Source organism: Mustelus asterias, unplaced genomic scaffold (genome assembly GCF_964213995.1).
Source record: "Mustelus asterias unplaced genomic scaffold, sMusAst1.hap1.1 HAP1_SCAFFOLD_124, whole genome shotgun sequence".
NCBI lineage: Eukaryota > Metazoa > Chordata > Chondrichthyes > Carcharhiniformes > Triakidae > Mustelus > Mustelus asterias.
This window is the reverse complement of record NW_027590162.1, coordinates 608,799-615,054: the sequence shown is the minus strand read 5'-3', so window position 1 is coordinate 615,054 and position 6,256 is coordinate 608,799. Positions and strand designations below refer to the sequence as shown.

The 6,256-nt window shown below is 42.8% G+C and overlaps 1 non-coding gene across 1 annotated transcript; it reads right to left on the bottom strand.

Annotated features, from left to right (window-relative positions):
• Positions 1-1,283: 1,283 nt before the first annotated feature.
• On the bottom strand, positions 1,284-1,355 carry trnam-cau (transfer RNA methionine (anticodon CAU)). The gene has a single exon. It is a non-coding gene; the product is annotated as a tRNA-Met (tRNA).
• Positions 1,356-6,256: the final 4,901 nt, after the last annotated feature.

Below are 6,256 nucleotides of genomic sequence, written 5' to 3'. Positions count from 1 at the left end.
CAATTCTCAGCTTTGAATTTCATCTGCAACTTGTCCACTCATTCTGTCAACTTGTCGATGCCCTTTTTGAAGTTTGACATTATCCTCCTCATAGGTCACAATGGTTCCAACTTTCAGATCATCCACAAATTCTAAAATTGTGCCCTGCACACCATTACCTCTGTCACTGATATACCCTGGTGCATGTTCACAGCATCGACAGCTTGTGTGCAGATCAATGCGATTTACTGCAGTTTGAGGGTGAATACAGAAAAGAGGATCCAATGTAAATGCCTGCACATTCCACGAAAAAGTTGCAGAATTGCTGTGAAGTAGTTTTGTTATGATCGCTAACAGAAAGTAGTAGAGGATGGCTTCGAAGCAGCAACCTCTGAATTATCAGTCCAGCACACGTCCGCTGCGCCACTTTGCGATGGCCAAGCCAGCACCCCCCTGCTGTCTATCACTGTAGCCATTCATATATTCACTTCCCCATTCTTGTTTAACACCACCACGATTGTCAGGGAGGTTCAGTCTGGCCACACAATTCTACTGCAGAATACCAAGAATGCAATGGACAGAGAAAGACACGCACAGAAGCAGCAAAAGAGACTGTTTGTACACGTGTAACGACAGACAAAGGTGCCGCGAAACCGACAGGACACGGAATCTGATGTTTTAAATTAATTTTCAGTTGCAAATATATGCTTGTAAAAATATTTCCTGATGTGTCGCTGTCCTCTCTGCTGTTCAAACATGTTCAGTGTTGTTGTGCAAAGTGTTTCACTGTTTATAAATATATTTCCTGCTGTGCTCTACGATTTAGAGGGTTACAGCATGGAAACAGGCCCTTCGGCCCAAAGTGTCCATGCCGCCCAGTTTTCTTTGACTTCGGAGCTACTCCCAATAACCCGCGTTTGGCCAATATCCCTCCAGACCAATCTTACCCAGATAACTGTCTCAAATGTTGTTGAGAGTTTTATTTTTCTGCTGTTGTGTAAAATGCTTCCCTGTTGTTGTGTTTCCGGCTCGGTAAATATTTGTTTCTTCTGTTAATATGTCCCCTTCTCTTGCAAACGTGCTCCCTGTTGTGTAAAAAGATTCTCCGTGAAGGTGTTTTTGTCAGTAAATTTTTGCGAGTTGTGTTAAGATGTTCCCTCTTCTTGTGTCAAACTCTGGTTGCATATAAAAGTGATTTACTCCAGATCGAGGTTTTTCGCGGGAAAGATAAGCCAAATACCTGTCTTCTCCACGTAAAAATCATAACTGCTTGCCAGTTGTCATATCACCAGCGTGAATAGGAGTAGCAGAGGATGGTTTCGATCCATCGACCTCTGGGTTATGGGCCCAGCACGCTTCCGCTGCGCCACTCTGCTACAGAAAAAAATGTCTCTGCTGCTTATCAATGTCGCAAGACAGACTTTCATTCCTGTATCGTTTAACAGGAACACCAGTGCGAGGAGGCATCACTGCATCACACCGAGAATACAATAGACAGAGACAAACACACCATAGCAGCAAGAGACTGCTTGGACACATATAACGACAGACAAAGGTGCTGGGAAAACGGCAAGACAAGGAATTGCAGAATCCATCATTGATTTTTAAAGGGATTTTCTGTTGCAAATGCATGTTTGTAAAAATATTTCCTGCTGTGCAACTGTGCTCTATGTTGTTGAGAGGTGTTTTCTGCTGCTGTGTAAAATGTCTCCTTGATATTGTAAATGTGTTTCCGGCTGTGCCAATTTGATCCATCTGGTGTCAATATTTCTTTAATATTCTGTTTGTATATGCCCGACTCTGTAAACGTGTTCCCTGTTGTGTCAAAATGTTCTCCGTGAAGATGTTTTCTGTTCAGCAAAAGTTACTTATCTGGTCTCATGATGTTCCATATTGGGTTAAATTGTTGCATGTTGTGTTAAGATCTTCTCTGTTCTTGTATAAAACTCTGGTTAAACTGCAACTGGATAATGACTGTCTTTTACCCTCTGTTAGCGAATGTGATTGGGGAATTCATATTGTATCCAAGAGATGCATGTGAGTGAGATTTGTTCTGTATCTGTCCGTCTCCGGTTGCAGTTACGAGTTTTTATTTATTTATTCATTTCGAGAGGTGCGCATCACTGACGAGGCCAGAATTCATTGCCAATCCCTAACTGACCTTACGAAGGTGGTGGTTTGCTGCTCTCTTGAACTGCTTCGTCCCTGAGGTGTCGGTACAGCCACAGTGCTGTTAGTCTAACAGTGTTTCAGGATTTTGCCACTGCGACCGTGAAGGAGCCGCGGTGTATTTCCAAGGTGGAAAGTGAGTGGATTGGGGGCGGGGGTGTGGTGGGGGGGGGGGGGGGGGGCGGGGCGGGGCGGGGCTTGGTGGGCGAGGGGGGAGATTGCAGTGCTGGTGCTCGCCTGTATCTGCTGCCGCTGTCCTTCGAGACGGTAGAGGTGGTGGGTTTGTGGGTGCAGGCTAAGGAGAGTAGATGATAAAATACTGTTTCCATTGGCAGAGGAGAAAAGGATGGGTTTTAATGTGCTGAGTGTTTAGGACCTAGAATGCACTGCCTGGGAGGGTGGTAGAGGCAGCATCAATTCAGGGCTTTCAAAGGGGAATGGGTTCAGATCCTGAAGTGAAAGGATTTGCAGGTTTATGAGAGAAGGACTGGGAAAGGGATGAGCTAAGTTGTTCTTGCACAGAGCAGCACACAAAGGGCCGAATGGTCTCCCTCTCTTTGTTGTATCCATTCTAAGATTCTAGATGTATGAATATTAGATTCATTCTGTATCGCTCTGTGTCTGGTGCGACATATGTGTGTGATATTCTTGATAAATATATCTTAGGAACTTTGCAAATCTGTACACATTCTATCCGGAAGATACCTAATTGAAACCGGGCCTTTTGTTCTAACTAGTACATGATTCCACACGATCCTCTACTCAAAATCCTCAATGTAACATCATCTACTTATCTCTGAAATTCGTTCTCCATCGTCTCATTAGCTAGATTTCCCTTTAGTACATCGATGCTAGTCGACTCAAGTGCTCCAGATAATAGGAAATTGCAAGTTATATTGACTATATGGGAAAGTACTTCAATATTGAATTTTCTAATGGATTTAGTGCTGACATCCAATCATTAAATCCTGTTTGATCTGTCTCTGCAACAGCGACAGTTCATGTGATTTATTTCCGCTCTACTGCAGTTCTGCGTTGCGGCCAGGAGATGTCAGCACCCTCTGGTAGACTGAAGTTCAGACATCAGAGAGGGATACAACAGACAGGAAATGTTCACATTGCATAGAACCTGGGACGGGGGAATTTCGAAATACTAAATGTATTGGCCGCATCAATTCGGAATCTACCAGTGGCGCAATGGATAGCGAGTTAGACTTCTAAATGATGGCACGTTAGCCATTCAAATTTGGAGGTTTGAGTCCCACCAGAGTCGGATTTTGGATCAGATTAGTAACAAACAGTTTGCTGCTTCATTGACGTGATTCAGCTTTGGCACCGACATTTCCTGCTCTGCCATCTCTCCATGCTGTTTCTGTTTACTCGGCTCCAAGGGAAACCACTGCTGTCCTTTGTATTCATCATTTAGATACCGATAAATCAGCAATGCTATGCTTTTTAAGTCCTTTCGAAGTTAAAGTATTAGTTCCAATAGGTATTTTCTTTTCCACCAAGTGGCATTTTGAATCATTGTTGTTTTGCATAGTTAGAATTTCATTATACAAGGTTTAATTATTAGTACAAACCTATTAAAGCAAATATTACACCAAGTTTTACCTAGTTCTGATTGGGGATAGTATAGAGAGAGAAACTTGCTTTTCTTGATATATATTACTGACCTATATCTGGCTGTCCAGGTTTCAATCTCAAAATTTGTCAGTGGTGCAAAACGTGAACATATTATGAACGTTAGTGAGAAACATATTGATAATCTTCAAGAAGATATGGACAGGCTGGTAGAATGTACAGACACGTGACATATGCAACTTAATTAATGTAAGGAAGTGTGAAGTGATACATTTTCGTCTGAAGATTAAGGAGAGGCGATATAAAACAATTTATATTTTACATAAAAACATTTAGCATTCCTAATCCGTATTGCACCTTTACCATGCCAAGATGACGCAGTCTATTCACCCATCTCAGAACCCATTGAATATCCAGCCTGAAGTCTGCATTTCACCGTCTACTTGTACAGTGATCATTAAACATTTAGCACTCCCACTTTCCCCTGTACCTTCACTCTGCAACGACTCCCTGCTCCGTCTGACAAGTCAGTCAACGTCGCACCTTCACTATGTGCACTGCCCATGGTAGGCTTATCCTGCCCAGTCCCCATTGTGTTTCACCTTACTCAGTTACATTAGCCAGATTGCAACTGTTCCAACTTTTCTTTTCTCCATTAATAATAAATGAATAAATAGAACACTGTTACCTTTCAATATTCAACGGGCGAGTTTCATGACGTGTTGTGTGTGATTCCCTCCTTTATGCTTTTGTACAAATTTAGTCAAAGGAAAGTTATCCAAATATATCTTCAATTCTCCTTCTCATTCACAAAGAACTGAGCGGATCATGGATACAGTTTCAATAGTAGCTTTAAAAAAATAGAGAATGGATTAACAAAGTTAAAATCCAAGGGTAACATCAATGCCTGAAGTGATTTTTAGGCTGTGGCGACGAGAGTAACAATGCGCATTATCAATTTGAATTGTTCAAAATCATAGAATGGAGCATCCATTGTTGATGAAAGGAAACTTTAAACTGTGCAGCTGTGCTGTGCTTCAGGAGCTGGTTTTATGGAAATCTCCATTAATCAAAAATGTTGCCTCAGCTGGTGAGCTTGTCCAGCATTTTCTGTTTTTGTTTCAGATTTCCAGCTTCCAGTTTTGCGTTGTGTTCTGTGCAGCTGTTTCCCTGGAACTGGGAACAGGTTCTGATCAGCCCTGTGACAGATAGAGTAGAATGTGTCTCCCGAGTATCAAACCCGCGAGATTAGTCTCCAAGCTGTACAGGAGAATTAGGAAGAGAGAGAGGGAGGATCATTCTGTGATGGCCAGATTTCCTGTATATAGAACGCAAAGGTTTGTATTTCCACAGCCGTTTTAACAGACGTAAGATGCCCCAAGTTGACTTGCAATCAATAAAGTTCCTCTAAGCAGTTTTTGGCATTTTAACTACGAGAGTTGTGAACTAACCTGTCGTTTCTACATTGTCAAGAATCCATGTATGGAACTGTAAAGTAAATTTCTGGCACGCAGCTCTGTGGCGCAATGGATAGCGCGTTGCACTTCTGAAAGATGGCATGTTAACCATTCCAAGGTTGTGGGTTCGAATCCATCTAGAGTCGGGTTTTGGATCAGATGAGTAACAATCAGTTTGCTCCTTCATTGATATGATTTCGCTTTGGCTCCGACATTTCCTGCTCTGCCATCTCTCCCTCCTGTTTCTGTTTACACGGCTCCCAGGGAAACCACTGACTCGAGAAGAAATCGCAAACCCCAGCTTTCAAGATTGACACAAAATTCGCTGGTTGGGTTAAAAATAGTAATTTTTCAATTCGATATTTCGCTTCCTTTGGAAGATGAAGAAGATTAAAGAGCACACACGGAACAACAACAACTTATAAATAACTACAATCAATAACTAAATATCAATGGCTTTCAACCTGGTGTTGTTATTCTGTTGTGTCTGCTGCGCTTGTCCTTCTCGGCTGTGGTGGTCGTGGGTTTGGAAGGTGCTGGCAAAGGAGCCTTGCTGAGATGTGCAGTTCATCTTGGAGATGGTGCCAACCGCTGCCGTTGTGTGTTGGTAGTAGACGGAATGAATTTTTGTGCATGGGAAGCGAATGAAGTGGGATGCTTTGTCCTGGATGGTGCCAAACCGTAGTGCTGTTCAAGCTGCATTCACCCAGGCAAGTTATCCCAGGAAACCGAGTGCTCCGGTTTCCTCCCACAGTCCAAAGATGAGCAGGTTGGGTGGATTCGCCATGCTAGATTGCCTCTTGGTCCCCAAGGTGTTTGTATCGGTAGATTAGCGGGGTGGAAAGGTCCTGTGTGCGATTCTCTGTCGCACAGTCGGGACAGGCTCGATGGGCAGAATGGTCTCCTTCAGCACTGTCGGGATTGTGTGATTCTCAGGCCATTTGACTGTGTTAGAAATTCCCTGAGGGAAAAAAAATGGAAAACTGTGTTTGTAGAATTTACAGCATTGGGTTTATTGCAGAATATTTTTTTGACTGAAAAATGATGAAAATAACTGAATCGTATCA